The following is a 16,013-nucleotide window of genomic DNA, read 5'->3' as shown; positions in this document are numbered from 1 at the left end:
ATTTGGTCACTGAACCAACTGAGACGCCAAAATCATGGGCTTGCCTTCACCTGCTCTGATTTCTAATCAGTCCCTAGGCCTGGAGTTGGGGGAGGGAATGGCAGGTATTAGAGAAGCACTTCCAGGTGAGACCAGGAACCCATTCATGTCTCAGAGGAAAGAGGGTTTGCTATAGCAGTTTTCACCTCCCCCTCGACCTAGATACATTTATCACAGGGATTTTGGGTAACAGGCTACACGTTTACTGTTTTAAACACTGTACCTTGACTCTATTTCCTTTTACTTGCTTTTGTACATTAAAGGAAGGAAAGGATTGTGGCTTAGGAAAGAAATCATACAGTGAAATGAAGTCACTTTTTCAAGATATATTTGGATATTTCCAAAGAAGTAGAGCCTCTATTCCAGGGGCATTTTGTGGCACAGGCCCTTACTAACTGTCCTAAATTTTTACAAGGCAGGTTGGCCTTGCTTAGGTTGTACCTGTGTGTTGCATGCTTAGATTCCATAAATGTTTGGAGCTATTGATGGCATGCCAGCATTTTTTCAGTCAATGAAAGCTGTAATGAAGTTTTCTTAAAATATGTAATCTATATGTATAAAATTCATATAATAACTTTATACATATATATTTGCAGTGATTATTTAATGCTTATATATCTTATGAATTTATACATATATATTTGCAATGAAGATATTATTTAATGCTTATGTTTTATGGATTACTAAAAACTGTCATTTTATAATTAAAAGTGTCATGATACACTAATATATGTGTATCTGGCTGTAGTTTCTGAAATAAAACTTATCATGCGTGATGTTACTGGTAAGAATATGAGGGGTAGATATGGGATCCATATGAGCAAAATTTTGAAATTATTCTGATAAATTCAGGACTTGTGAGCCCTGTGAATTATGCAGATGAATGTTTTGTCAGTTTCGGTTTAAGTTTCAGGGATAAAAGCTGATTTAGTCTTCTTCTCTCCTTCTTCCCTTCCTCCCTTTCTATATATCCTCTTTGCCCCTCCCTTTTTGTCCAGCAGTTAAAAAGCGTGCTGAGAAAAATTTTGTTCCCTATTCATTGAAATTAAAACTCTTCAAGCTTGTAAGTGGGTCTTTAAAGCCTGCAAGTTGCTGAGGGGCTTTGTCACTCTGATCCATTCACAGAGCAGCCCTTCCACATTTCATTCATAATAATTCTAGGTCCCATATTTGACCTTAAGGTAAGTTGTATGAAGGCATCAACAATAGGGTCAGGGGACCAAGTAACTTCAAACAGGAGGCAAATTGAGGGAGATTCTGGAGGCCCATCACTCATTCTGCAGCACAGGAAAATGGGAGCCAATGAGATTCACAAGGAATACAATTTTGTGACTGAACAACCAAGCTCCCCTGTCAAGCATAACACAGAGTAAAACACCAAAGCTATTGCCAAAGGCATTAGCTAGTTTCCAGTGAATTGAGTGCAAACTAGTAAATACTCAGCAGTCTGACGACTCAAAGTGCAATGTGAAACAAGTTCAGGAGTCACGGTTTATAGGAGCACAGTCTCCTTCTCCCTCCGGGGTAATGACTCTCAGAAGCCCTGATTAGAATTTTATTTCAGTTGGTCTCATTTTGCAACTAAGGGTCCACAATGTTTGAGGCATTAATATGTTTTCTGTTCTGATTTACCAGTAAGTTTGAGTTTACAACATTAGAAATCTTACCTAGACAAAGTCTTTCACATAGTGAACCACAACACCTGTGTAAATCAGCAGTGGTACAATTAAGTTCATCTTTTATATATTTAAATATACTTAAATGAAAAATATAGAACCATTAAAGATTTTTGTGCTTGTAGACTTGTAACAGAAGCTCATATCTTAGTGCTCAAAACCAAAATTATTTGTGAAAGAAAATTCTCTTTAGTGAATACAAATCAGCTAACATATTATTGATAGCATATATTCTTTAAGAAGCAGGAAAGAATTTTATATATGTACTAATTTTAAATTTGGAATACTAGATATTTTTCTTTCTTTTTTATTTATTTATTTTTTTATATTTTTCCTTCTTATTACTTTACCCTCCTTTATGACCAGAAGTGGGCTTGGTGCTTTGTCAATTTTGACCTCCACTCAGTCCATTTTGACCTCCACTAGTCCATCGTATTTGTGGGAATGTGAGTTGAGGTGGCGCCAACAAGCTAAGGAAGACCTCGGAAGACCTCTAGAGTTGAGTGCTGGAAGGAGAGACAGGCATCCCAGGAGAGTGAAAAAGGCCTATGTTTTGCAGGGGCTTTTCCAGTTATTTATTGCTGTGTAACAAATCACTTCAAAACTTAGTGGCTTAATACAAACAACTATCAATTAGTTTGCTGACAAATCTGCAAATTGAACAGAAAGAACGACTTATTTCTGCTCAGATGGAATGACGTGAGTTGCTGATAGCATGTCTCAGTGATGTCTCAGGCCTCCTCCTCATCTTTCCAGGTGGCTCCTTGGTGTGATGGCTCCAATATCCAAGGGTGAGCATGCTGGAGGCCAAAGTGGAAAGCTGCATGTCCTTTTATGATCCAGACTTGGAAGTCACTCTGCATCTCTTCTGCTGAATCCAACAAGTTACTGTCAAAGCTAAACAGTAAAATGATGAGAATAGATTGTAATCAGCAGTAACTATGGCACTAGGTAAAGAGTCTAGTGTGAACTGAACTCAATTTCAATTTATATAGAGGTGACTGGATGTTTCAAAGAGAGAATGAGGGGATAAAGGAGTGGAGTGGTGGTTGGGGTCTCAGTAGAATCAGAGAAATGAAAAACTTACATCAAGTAGGAAGCAGGGGTTGGTCCATGTGACACCCATCTGGGTTTGCTAACTGGTGCTTCTGGAAGTGAGGTTCCTACTTTCCATAGAGGCTGAGAGATAGGGACCCTGTTTTCCAGTATTGACTGAAACAAACAGTAAATTCTTGGGATAGCCTGGAGATTTTTCTTAGGCAGGCACTTGAGGAGGGGTGAGAGTCATCATAGACATGTGGCCTTGAGTTGTAAGAAACTGTCCTGGTGTTGTGTTCAAGTGTTTATAGGTCAAGGTTGAGACCTAGCTGTAATGGGGCTTAGGAGAGCCAGGCTAGAGACTGGGGAGAGAATCTTTGTCATTTAGAGGACCAGCTTGGATTCATGTAAGAGGGGACTGAGAAGTGTAAGGCAATCCGAAGTGCAGTTATTGGGGGACCACATGGAAGGTTACCATAGTGGTTAAAACAACACCTCTGGAGCCCAACTGCCTGGGTTCAAAGCTAGCTCAAGCTTCTTAAGATATGTGACCTTAGATGAATTAATTTTCTTGCTGAAGTTTAGTATCCTTATCAGTGAAATGGGGAATAATAGTCATATCCACCTCATAGATTGTTATGAGGATTACATGAGATAGATAGTACTTGGTTAGTCATCTGTAAATTGCTCAGTAAAAAGTTAATTCTCATTACTGTCATGTTGCATTACTAATACACTACTTTACATGATCATGTGAATTCACTGGGACTAGAGATTTTGCTTTGTCACAGAGACCATTGAAAAATTGCAAACTTCCTTATCTTCCCTGAGTTGAAGCAAGGTTCCTATAGCCATGTATTTCCATATCTGCTCTTTCCTACTTCCATAAAGGAGAAGGTTAAGAGAGGTGTTTCTGCCATAAGGTAAACTAAGGCAAGGTCATCCATTGTGCAAAGACCTCTGTGTAGACCACAGCAGACACCCTTCTGGTTGTATGCTTGAAACAGAAGAGATCATTTCAGGTGAATGTGAAATTCACACCTATGCACTTAGCATAAACTGTCCAGCATAAACATACATATATTTCTGCTCTTCTTAGAGACTGATACTAGGTTTTGGGCATTTCATCTGCAGGACCCACTATAGGACATTTATTATATATCATAATGTATCAAATATAGTTAATGTTACCTCAAAGCAAGAAAGCTCAGTGTAGTCTATACTTTTGTCAATCCGTATTTGATGTTGAGAATCCTCAGGCCTCAAGTGGATTCAGTAAATCAGAGCTCAGCAATACTCGGACCATGAACAAGGATTTCTTGATTGCACCAGTTCTGGGGAACCAGCAACTAAACTAAGATGACTGCTGATGGGAAAACTTTAAGCAACACAGATCAATTTAAAATTGAATTACTCATCTATGGTCAATGACATATTATAAAAACACTCTGCAAAATCACCTCCAAACTGGGAAGAATGTGTCAAGAGCAGAAATATATGAACATGTTTATATCAAAAGTAGATGACTTTTATAAAATTGACTTGTCTTATATATGATTTTCACCTAGAACTTTGTTGATTCTAGGTCACTTCTGAAAATGAGGATTTAGGAAATTCTACTCTTGATATCAAATAACCCATGGAGAAATATTTATTTCTTCCCTCCCTTAGCCCCTAAATCCCCAATTAGGAAAGCATTTCAACATCTCACATTTATCCAAGGACACATGATAAAACTGAATCAAACTGAGCTCTTAAAATAGTGTCTTATATAACAGTTCATCATCATATTTGCATTTGACCTTACCAAGATACTGTCTTTTCTTTTACAGGAACTGTAAACTAGGTTTGGCATTAATACTGATTGCTTCTATTTAAGTACACACTTTTCCCCCTACAGTTGGGGTGCAGAAGGCCTATCATAGTGTTAATGAAGTACCTAAATCCTAGAGGCACCCTGAGTTATAACAGACTTTGAAATAAGAAGTCCATGAATGATTCAGTGTTGTGGGTCCTCTAGTGGTGGGATTACTTCCCTTTGCACTACACAATAAAACATTTAGTGTGCTTGATCTTAGAGGTAGACAGACTAATGGCCTGGAACAAAGTGTGGGTCACTGGATTTGTTCTAAGGCTTTTATCAGTTCAAATGGAGACCGATGGAGAGTTCATCTTCTTATTTTTGATAAATCACATTAGCAAGTTTGGTTGGAATATACAATAATGTTGCTACTATTGTTTTGTTTTAAACATTGGGAAATAATCTAGTGGTTGTAATTAAAAATTAAGTCTTTCCTGATACCCAAACTAAATGACTGAGAGGGCCCTTCATCTAGAGAGAAGTTTGAATAATTGGTCTTATGTGGACAGTATGGAATTATGACCTTTGTCATGCATGGTGATGCAATTTCCATAGGTCATCATTCCTGCTTGGAGTGTTTCTTTTTTTGCAGTTGTTCATTTGGACCAGTCTCAGAGGTCTGTCAGCTGGTTACTGCATCAGTAAATATAGGTTTGGCTTGCATAACAAACATCCGAGTCCCTTCTTAAGGCATAGGTTAGAAGTAGATTCCCATTTGGCAGAGAGAGATTTGCTCCAGGACAGATTCTCTTTAACTTGTCAGAAACATAAGCTTTTATTTGTTTTAAGCTGGATAGTTCCACTGAGATCACAAGGCTCTTGAGTCATGATGAAGCAGAGCTTTGAAAGGAGATGAGTGTGATTATAATTTTTGGACCTGGCAGCTGAGATCAGCTTTTGATTTTGATTTTATTTTATTATTATTATTATTATTTTGCGTGATGGAAGTATAATCCCTATAGATTAAATTGTGACAGCAAAAGTGATTACATTTCCCAAGTATGCAAAAATAATGCTATCTTCAGTCTCCATTCCTGTGATTATTGTCAATGAGCAATCTTAGACTGTCCCCGTACACATAAATATTTCTGGGATGCCACAATGGGATGTCTTATAAGTGATCACAAACCAAGTTACTGGTAGAGCACTTAGCTCTATCTGGTTTGTTCTTCCTCTCTTGGTATAGTTCCCACACAGCTTTTACCCAAGAAGTAATTTGATAGGCTTCACTGATTATATTCAGTCCTCTACTATCCAAGTCGAGGCTCATCTGCAGATTTCAAAGTTTTCATTCTTGAGCTGTGTATTAGTCATGATAGCTACACTCTGCTGCAGTAACAAACCTTTAAGTCTCAATAGATTACTACAATAAAAGTTTATTTCTCTTTCACACAACAGGCTGCTTTGTGCTACTTGGCTAGCCTTGGCAGCTTTCCTTTAAACGGTGACACAGAAATCCAGGGACTCTCCATATTGTGATGCTGCACCTGAAACAATTGTCCTCAGAGGTTATCACAGAAGGACAGGGAAGCTTTGTAGCCAATGTTGAATGGTCTATGTTGTATCTGCCCACATTCCTTTCCTCAAAACCCAGTTACATGGCTGCAATGTAACTCCAAGGGAGGCTCCGGAAATGCAGTCTTCATTTCGTGGAAGAGAAAAATGAAACATGTTTAGATAAATATGTAACACAGGGTCTACTCCAGGGAACTGGTGCATTTCTGAGTTCTAGGCAGCAATGCGGAGAACACAGCCTCCCTTGCCCCCTGCAATGATTCTGGCCATACTGTGTCCCTACTTGGATCCTGAAGCAGAGCAGTTTGATCTCAGAGTCTCACAATTATTTCCACTTATCATTTCTGGCTCTTACATCTTGAACTTTGGAAACTCACACCAATTCCAGGGGTTCTACATGTAGCGGGATGCCATGTTCTTTTCCTTATCTTCTTCCATTCTTTCCCTGGAATTCATACTACTAAGCTAAACTCTATCTTCCCTACGTATAAAGCCAGCTGTTCCTGTTTATCTATGTAAACAAATACAGGGGGGAAAAGCAGTAGTGAGGTTGCTTATCCTAACATCATTTAAGCCTCACCTCTGTCACCAAAACAGGCTCTGTAACATGGGTTTTACTTTTTTTTTTTTTTTCAGCCTTTTCAGAAGGATATGAGAGTTGATGCAAAGATGGAGCCGCTTAGATAAGGAGAGTTTGATCAGTTAAGATTGCTTTGTTGTGGGTACCAAGTAACCCAATGCACTGGCAACAGTGGCTTAAAATGGTAAGTGTTCATTTTCCTTCCTTCTCTCTCTCTGCCTCCCTCCCTCCCTCTCCTTCCTTTTTTATCTTTGTCAACCATGCTTGCAGAGGCCACGTGATATGAAATATTTCATCAGATTGAGTACAGAAGCAGATATGAAGCAGATATGAATTAGAAAGATTAACAAAATATAAAATAATGCTGTTTTTTTCTGCTTTGGTAAAAGGATTTTTAATACCAACAATATTTCTGTTAACAGTTAATGAGTTTGTTATTTTTAATAAATTAAAAAGATTTTCTAAATGTTTAAGATTTAGCTTCCAATATTTAGTTTACATGCACAAAAGATTTTTGGGATATTTTGTGTATGTAAAAGATTTTGGGATACACAAAGTCTTTTACATACACAGAAAGATTTTAAAGATTTTTAGCTTACATACACAAAATAATCTCCAATGATTATTAAATGTTGTGGAGGGATTCTGAGACCAAAAAGTTTAAGAAAAGCTGCTTTATAAAATAAGGCTTTAGATTCGGTGTCTATCATAGGCATTACATCTGTTTTTCTATCATTTGGCTATTGTTTATTATGGTTTTAGTTATGGGAGTTTTATAATTTTTACAGTCAAGTCTGTGGATTTAGTCCCTACATATCCCCACTATGTCTACTATTCTTATGTTTTTATTTATTTATTTTTTGCTTAAACATTATCTTTTATTTATATTTTTAGTGCCTAAGTACCTAGTTTTTAATATACTTTAATACATGGATATAAAAACTTCTCCAAATAAAAAGCTAGTTGTCTCAACCTCATATGCTAAGTAAATTATTCTTTCCTACTCTTTTCCTTTGATATATTCCTATGTATATTCACTATTTTAAGAAGCTTCTGATTTTCCTCTAGTTTGAGTATCTCTCTGCTAAAACCATACAGATAACTCTTATTACCATTGCTTTAAAATTGAATTCTGACATCCACCTGTTATCAAAGGTGTTCCTCATTTTCCTTTCCCATAATTTTATTATTTTTATCCACTTGTTTTTCCAGGTAAAATTTAAAGTCTTAATTTATATATATATAAAAAAAATATCCAGTAGGGGCACCTGGGTGGCTCAGTTGGTTAAGCATCTGCCTTCAGCTCAGGTCATGATCCTAGAGTCCTGGTATTGACTCCTACATGGGGCTCCTGCTCTATGGAGAGCCTGCTTCTCCCTATCCCTCTGCTTGCCATTCCCCTGCTTGTACACTCTCTCTCTCTCTCAAATAAATAAATGTTTAAAATTTTTTTTTAAAAAAAAGACAGTAGGGAATTGCATTGAAATTATGCATGCCTTTGGGGAAAAAGGACTTTTGTATACTTCTAAGTCTTCTAATATTCTTGACCATTAGTTTATCTTCTTATAAATAGTAAGTTTATATATTCTTTCTTATAGGCCTTGCACTTTTTTCCTAGATTTATTTTTAGGATTTTATTGTGCTCTAACTTTCTAAGAATATTTGATTAGATACTTAAAATTCTCCAACCTGAAAATTAAGTACTTGAAACTAATACTTAAAATTAACTAGCCTATTTTATGAGTCCCTACCTTCCTCCCCAGTTTCAGAAAAGTTTTGGTTATACTCCTCTATTACATATTAGAAAATCTAAGAGTGAATCATATTCACCTTCCTAACACAAATTTCACATAATATTTGCAAATGAACTACTCTGCCCTGTGTCTCTGGGTTTCTCTATTTCTGGGACCTGTTCTTTTGTTTTGTTTTGTTTTGTTCTTCCCAGCTTCCCAACAGACTCATGTCTTTTTTGAGGCTATTAACTTTGGATTGCTCCAAAGGGAGTTGAGCAGCTAAATTGCCATGCTATGGATAATCTGAACTTTATGTACTTTCCTGGAGTGAAGGAGAAGTGAATATAAGAAAACTTTTGCAGAATTTCAAAAATTATTTTCTTAGTTTTCAAGAATCATGCAATATTGTCTGGCCTGTACTGTTGGGGTGCTCCAGCTCTTTTGGAAAATATGTAAAGTTACATACTTTAGCCAAAACTTCAGGTGCTATCTGGGCTTTTATAAGATGCCCTGAAAGAAATAGTGGCTTATTTTAACTTGTAAGTTTTGTTTTCTTGCTTATGGAACAAAGAAATAAACTTTTTTTTTTTTTTAAAGAACTGACATACAGTATTGTATTTTCAGGTATAAAAACTAGTACTTTGATATATACAGACATTATAGAATGCTCATCACAATGTCTACTCATGATTACCATACAAAGTTGCTAAAATATTATTAACCATATTCCCTTTGCTGTACATTATATTCTGTATCTTATTTATTTTATAACTGGAAGATTATATTTCTTAATCCTCTTAACCTTTTCATCCTTCTCCCATTACTCCCATTGGACAACTGTTAGTTTTTTCTTTGTATTTATGAGTCTGTTTCTGCTTTGCATATTTAGTTTTTTGGATTCCATCTTTTTCTGACTTACTTTACTTAGCATAATACCTTCTAGGTCTATTTATGTTATCGCAAATAGCAAGATCTCATTCTTTTTTACAGGAGAGTAACATTCCATTATATATGTATACCACATCTTCTTTATCCATTCATCTTAACTGATGGATATTTAGGTTGCATCCATATCTTGGCTCTTTTAGGTAATGCTGCAATGAACATGGGAGGGTGTATATGTCCTTTCAAATTAGTGTTTTCATTTTTTTTTTCAGATAAACACCTAGAAGCACAATTGCTAGATCATATGGTAGTTTGATTTTTTAATTTTTTTGAGGAAGTCTCATGCTATTTCACAGTGGCTATACCAATTTACATTCCTACAAACACTGCCTGAGGGTTCCCTTTTCTCCATATCCTTATCAACACTTGTCCTTTTGGTAATAGTCATTCTGAGAGGTATGAGGTGTTATCTCATTGTGGTTTTGGTTTGCATCCCTGGTAATTAGCAATGTAGAGCATCTTTTCATGTCCTGGTTGGCCATCTGCATGTCTTCTTTGAAAAAATGTCTATTCAAGTCTCCTTCCCATTTTTTTTTTAAGATTTTATTTATTTATGAGAAACACAGAGAGGAGAGAGAGAGAGAGGCAGAGACACAGGCAGAGGGAGAAGCAGGCTCCATGCAGGGAGCCTAACGTGGGACTCGATCCCAGGTCTCCAGGATCACACTCTGGGCTGAAGGTGGTGCTAAACCGCTGAGCCACCCAGGCTGCCCTCCTTCCCATTTTTAAATCAGATTTTTTCTTTTGTGATTGAGTTGTATGAATTCTTCATCTTCTCCCATTCAATAGGTTGCCTTTTTGTTTTGGTCATGGTTTCTTTTGCTGTGCAACAGCTTTTTAGTTTGATGTAGTTCCATTTACTTTTTTCTTTTGTTGTCCTTGCCTGAGGAGATAGATCCAAAAAATACTGCTAAGACCAATGTTAAAGAGGTTACTGCCCACATTTTTTTCTAGGAGTTTTTTGGTTTCAGATTTTTAAGCCTTTAATCCATTTTCATTTAGCTTTTGTTTATGGTGTAAGTTACTGGTACAGTTTAATTCTTTTGCATGTGGCTGTCCAGTTTTTCCATCAGCATTTATTAAAGATACTGTCCTTCACCCATTATATATTTTTAACTCCTTTGTCATAAGTGGACCATATATGCATGGGTTTATTTCTAAGGTCTCTATCTTGTTCTATTGATCTATGGGTCTTTACGGCAATACTTTACTATTTGGGTACTAAAGCTTTATAATATACTTTGAAATATAGAAGTGTAATGTCCCCAACTTCATTGTTCTTTCTTAAGAGTGTTTTGGCTATCTGGAGTCTTCTGTGTCCCCATACAAATTTTAAAACTGTTTATTCTACTTCTCTGAAAATTGTCATTGCAATTTTGGTAGGAATTGCATTGAATCTGTGGATTACTTTGGATAGTGTGGACATTTTAACAATATTAACTCTTTCAGTCCATGGACATGGTATTTCTTTCCATTTATTTGTGTCTTCTTTCATCAATGTCTTATAGTTTTCAGAGTACAGGTCTTTTGCATCCTTGGTTAAATTTAGTCTTATTTTATTCTTTTTGATGCAATTGTAAATGGGATTGTTTTCTTGATTTCTCTCTTTGTTAGTTCATGATTAGTGTATTGATTTATATCATGTAACTTTACTGAATTCGTTTATCAGTTTTAAGAGTTTTTGGGTGGGGGCTTTAGGGTTTTCTACATAGAGTATCATGCTTCTGCAAATTGTGACAGTTTTACTTCTTCCTTTCCAATCTGGATGACTTTTATTCCTTTTTCTTGTCTAACTGCTGCATGGCTAAGACTTCCAATACTGTGTTGAATAAAAGTGGCAAGAGTGGCATCCTTGTGTTCTTATTGATCTTAAAGGGAAAGCTTTCAACTTTTCACTGAGGAGTATGATGTTAACTATGGATTTCTCATATAAAGCTTTTATGAGGGCAGCCCGGGGTGGCTCAGCGGTTCACTGCCACCTTCCACCCAGGGCCTGATCCTGGAGACCTGGGATCAAGTCCCACGTTAGGCTCCCTGCATGGAGCCTGCTTCTCCCTCTGCCTGTGTCTCTGCCTCTCTCTCTCTCCTCTCTGTGTTTCTCATAAATAAATAAAATCTTAAAAAAAAAATGGGAAGGAGACTTGAATAGACATTTTTTCAAAGAAGACATGCAGATGGCCAACCAGGACATGAAAAGATGCTCTACATTGCTAATTACCAGAGATGCAAACCAAAACCACAATGAGATAACACCTCATACCTCTCAGAATGACTATTACCAAAAGGACAAGTGTTGATAAGGATATGGAGAAAAGGGAACCCTCAGGCAGTGTTTGTAGGAATGTAAATTGGTATAGCCACTGTGAAATAGCATGAGACTTCCTCAAAAAAATTAAAAAAATCAAACTACCATATGATCCAGAAATTGTGCTTCTAGGTGTGTGTGTGTGTGGTTTTTTTTTTTTTTTTTTTTTTGGCTCATTTAGGTACCGGTGGCACAGGTACAGGTTGCAGGGGAGCAGAGCAAGGAAGGACAGTGAGAACGAAGGAGGCTGGGAGGAGGCAGGGTCCCGGACACACCAGGGAAAGTGTATTTTACTTGTGCCCTCTTTCCCTCTCTTCCAAGTCATGCTTCCTCCTGTCATGCTTGCCTCTTTCAGGAGGCCTTCTCTGACTACCCCTCCAGGCCTCTCTGGGCCTTCCTGCATGCCCCAGCATGGTGCTGCCCTTGGGGGCCTCGTGGTTCTCCTGCCAGGCCTTGGCTGTGGGGTCCCCCTGTCCAGGAAGCCCTCCCCACCACAGAGAAGCCAGTGTCTACTCCAGCCTGTGCACAGCCATTCTTGGGGTCCTGCTCCCGGCCAGGGACTGGGGTCTGAGCACTCACAGCCCTCAGGGTATTCAGTGTACCCTAGCCCACCATCCTCCCTTCTGTCCACTGTTCACCGAGGCCCCCCTGACAAAGGTTCGGTCTCCTGCACTTTTTGTTTTTTTGAAGAGTTGAAATCTTGGCTCTTTTCATTTTTATCCAGTCTTTTAAGCCCCCACTAGTCCCAGTGTGGGGCTTGGACCCACAACCCCAAGATCAAGAGCCACAGGCTCTACCGACTGATCCAGCGAGGTGCCCCAAGTCTCTTAAGTCTTTTTAGATTTTGTTTTTCCCATCAATAATATGAGGATTTGGCAATCTATGTCAAAGTACTTTGTACATTAAAAAAGTTGGATAGGTGTATGTGGCCTTGTTCAATATTTACGTAAGGGGATATATACTTTAGGGTCATTGCCAAGAGAGAAGAGCTGCAGCAACTATCCTGTCTCAGAAAAAAATTAAATTTTTCCAAAATGTTCTGACCACTTGGGGGCACTACAGCCCCAGGCTAATGAGGAGGGAAGAAATTAAGGAAGCCAAGAGGCCTGGTTATTGACTAGAACCACCTATACCCCTAAACCTGGCCACCAGACCTGTAGTACTGCAGGAAGGCAGTGGAGTGAAGAGGCATTTGCATGCTGGTGCCAGTGCTATAGCTCACTCTCCCGTGGGTACACCCCTTGTCCTCTCTGGCATGCTGGCCTTCCCACAGTGGCAGGGCCCTTCCAGTTGACCTTCTGTCCAGCTTTACCACTGGGCCCACCCAGCATCTTTGGATGCCATCCAAAAGATGCCTATGATCCTACCAGGAATGTTCATCCTACCAGAGGCACACTACTGCCCCTGCTTTCCTGGTCTTGTTCCCTTTGCAATGACTCCCCAAGCTTGGCTAGGCTTGTGGATCTCCATCAAAGCAAGGGGGGAGGCCAGCAGAACTGGGGCTCTGCCACACATACTGAAAAAGGGGTGTTGGGCTCTTCCAGACCACAGCCTTTCTGTACCTACTCCCTCTCTCTGTGTCTCTCATGAATAAATAAATAAATAAAATCTTAAAAAGAAAAAAAAAGCCTTTATGGTGTTTAGGTACATTCCCTCTAAACCCACTCTGTTGAGAGTTTTAGCATAAATGGAGTTTGAATTTTATCAAAAATTTTTTCTCCATATGTTGAGATGATCATATGATTTATATTCATTATATTTATACAGGTTATCACATTGATTTGCAGATATCGAACATGATGTATCTCTGCTATCAACCCCCCCTTAATCATGTTGTCATCTCTTTAATGTATTGTTGAATTTGGTTTACTAACATTTTGTTGAGGATTTTTTCATCTATTATTCATCAGGGATATTAGCCTGTAGTTTTTTGGATTGTGTAGTATCTTTGGTTTACAGCAGAGTAATACTGGCCTCATTGAATGAGTTTGGAAGCAGTCCTTTCTCTTTTCTTTTTGGGATAACTGGAGAATGGTAGGTATTAATTTTATTTTAAATGTTTGGTAGAATTCACCTGTGAAGCTATCTGCCCTTGACTTTTGTTTTTGGGAGCTTTTTGATTACTGATTCAACTTCATTACTAGTCATTGGTATGTTCAGATTTTCTACTTCTTTCTGATTCAGTATTGGAGGAGTGTATTTTTCAAGGGATTTATTTCTTATAGAGTTTCCAATTAGTTGATATATAATTGTAGTAGTCTTTTATGATCTTTGTATTTCTGAGGCATCAGTTGTAATTTTGCTTTTATTTTTGATTTATTTGACTCTAATCTTATCTCCCTAAAAAGTCTTGGTGGTAAATGTCATCAACTTTATCATTTCAAAGAACCAGCTTTTAGTTTCATTAATCTTTTTTTTCTATTATTTCCTTCTTTCTACTAACTTTGAGCTTTGTTCTTTTTTTAGTACCTTTAGGTTTAAGAATATAACCCACCTCTTAAAACTGTTTTTCTGCATCCTCTAGATTTTGGAGCATTGTGTTTTCATTTTCATTTGTCTCAAGGTTTTTTTTGTTTTGTTTTGTTTTTTTTAATTTCTCTTTGATTTTTTCATTGACCTATTGGTTGTGTAGTGGCACGTTGTTTAATCTCCATGTGTTTGTGCTTTTTCCAGTTCTCTTCTTATAGTTTTTAGTTTCATACATTAAGAAAAGATGCTTGATATGATTTCAGTCATTGTAAGTTTATTAAGACTTGTTTTGTGACCTAATGTGATTTATACTGGAGAATGTTCCATGTGCAATTGAGAAGAATGTGTATTTTGCTATTTGCAATGGACTAAGGCAGGGTTGTGCAGAGCTCTCAGCTGGGTGCAGCCCCTAGCATTAGCAATCTACAGGAAGGATTCTCAAACGTCCTGGTCTCAGTCCCTGGGCAGAGAGACAGATGCCTCTTGCATCACTGGCAGGTGCTCCACTATCAGTAGGTGGGTCTCCTTCACTTACTGCCTGTGTACTTTTTGACTTGGTGTTTCTGTACTGGTTTTTGGATTCAATGGGTCTGTGCATGAGCCCCTTAACACCAGGTTTTCCTTTCTGTGTAATTCAATAATTTTCCAACAGGACATACCCTATTGTTTTTGTTTGTTTGTTTTTAAGATTTTATTTATTTATTCATGAGGGAGAGAAAGAGAGAGAGGCAGAGACATGGGCAGAGAGGGAGAAGCTGTCTCCATGCAGGGAGCCCGATGTGGGACTCAGTCCTGGGACTTCAGGATCATGCCCTGGGCTGAAGGCAGGTGCCAAACCACTGAGCCACCCAGGATCCCCTTCCATGTTGGTTTTTCAAAAGCAGCTGTTTTGGGGGTTTGTTTCTCCTGTCAGGATTTAATGGTTGCAGTGCTTGATGTGGAGTTCGAATACTTCACTGATGGCAAGAAGGCCATCAAATGCTGTGCTTTGGTGTGCTTTTTTCCTTAGTAAGAACCTATCCTTGCTTCTTCTACATATCTCCATGCTGCGCCTTATTGTGGAGGCTCTGTTCATCCAGTTTTTAGGTTGCCTTTAGTGGGACTTATTCCAAATGTAGTGGATTGTTGTGTCTATGGAAGATGAGCTCAAGATCTTCCTACAACAACATCTTAAGGGGCACTTCAGAACTCTTTATTTTTAAAGGTCTTATGAGTATTAAAAGTTCAAACCAAGCAGCATGAGGTCTTTTGTTTTTAATATTAGACTGGGTTAATCAATTTACTAAAAAGCCCCAATGGACTTGCTTATTACTAAGCTACATGTTACCAAACAGGGGCTTGATTTAATTATAAGTTTCAGCTGTCTTAGAAATGGAAACCTTAAACCAGTCAGGAATTGCCTGATCAACACTAGTTAGGTAAGCTGCTTGATGGACCCCTACTATCCGTTATAGGGAAAGTAAACTTATAACCACCCACTTTTTGCCTCTTCTAACCTTGTTTCTGCTCCCTTCTGTCTATATAAATCTTTCATTTTGTATAGGTTCTCAGAACTCTTTTCTATCTGCTAGATTGTATGTAGCCCTATGTATGAATTGTTGAATAAAGCCAGTAAGATCTTTAAAATTTAGTCAGTTGAATTTTGCTTTTTGTTTGGTGGCAGTGATAGGATCCAAAGGAAACTTCTGAGAGCTTTGGGGACAATAAGAAACAGAGGCATTGTTCCTTTTGAAACTTTTGAGTTCTCTATCTTGCCACTTGAAGGACATGGACATTCTTAGATCCAAGCTCTGTTCTTTTTGCATTGAGCTCCCAGTCTAATTGGCTTTCCAGTCCAAGGTTAACAGGTCAA

The 16,013-nt window shown here is 38.0% G+C and overlaps 1 long non-coding RNA gene across 1 annotated transcript in view; it reads left to right on the top strand.

Moving 5' to 3' along the window:
• LOC112662501 (uncharacterized) overlaps positions 1–16,013 on the top strand; it is a 51,020-nt gene that overhangs the window by 22,807 nt on the left and 12,200 nt on the right. Inside the window, exons 2-3 of the long non-coding RNA XR_003138627.3 lie at positions 2,472–2,666; positions 6,766–6,893. This is a non-coding gene — a long non-coding RNA (uncharacterized LOC112662501). The remainder of the gene's footprint in view (positions 1–2,471; positions 2,667–6,765; positions 6,894–16,013) is intronic.

This window comes from Canis lupus, chromosome 20, assembly GCF_003254725.2.
Source record: "Canis lupus dingo isolate Sandy chromosome 20, ASM325472v2, whole genome shotgun sequence".
Lineage (NCBI taxonomy): Eukaryota > Metazoa > Chordata > Mammalia > Carnivora > Canidae > Canis > Canis lupus.
The sequence above is the reverse complement of the archived record's forward strand: the minus strand, read 5'-3'. Positions and strand labels throughout refer to the sequence as shown.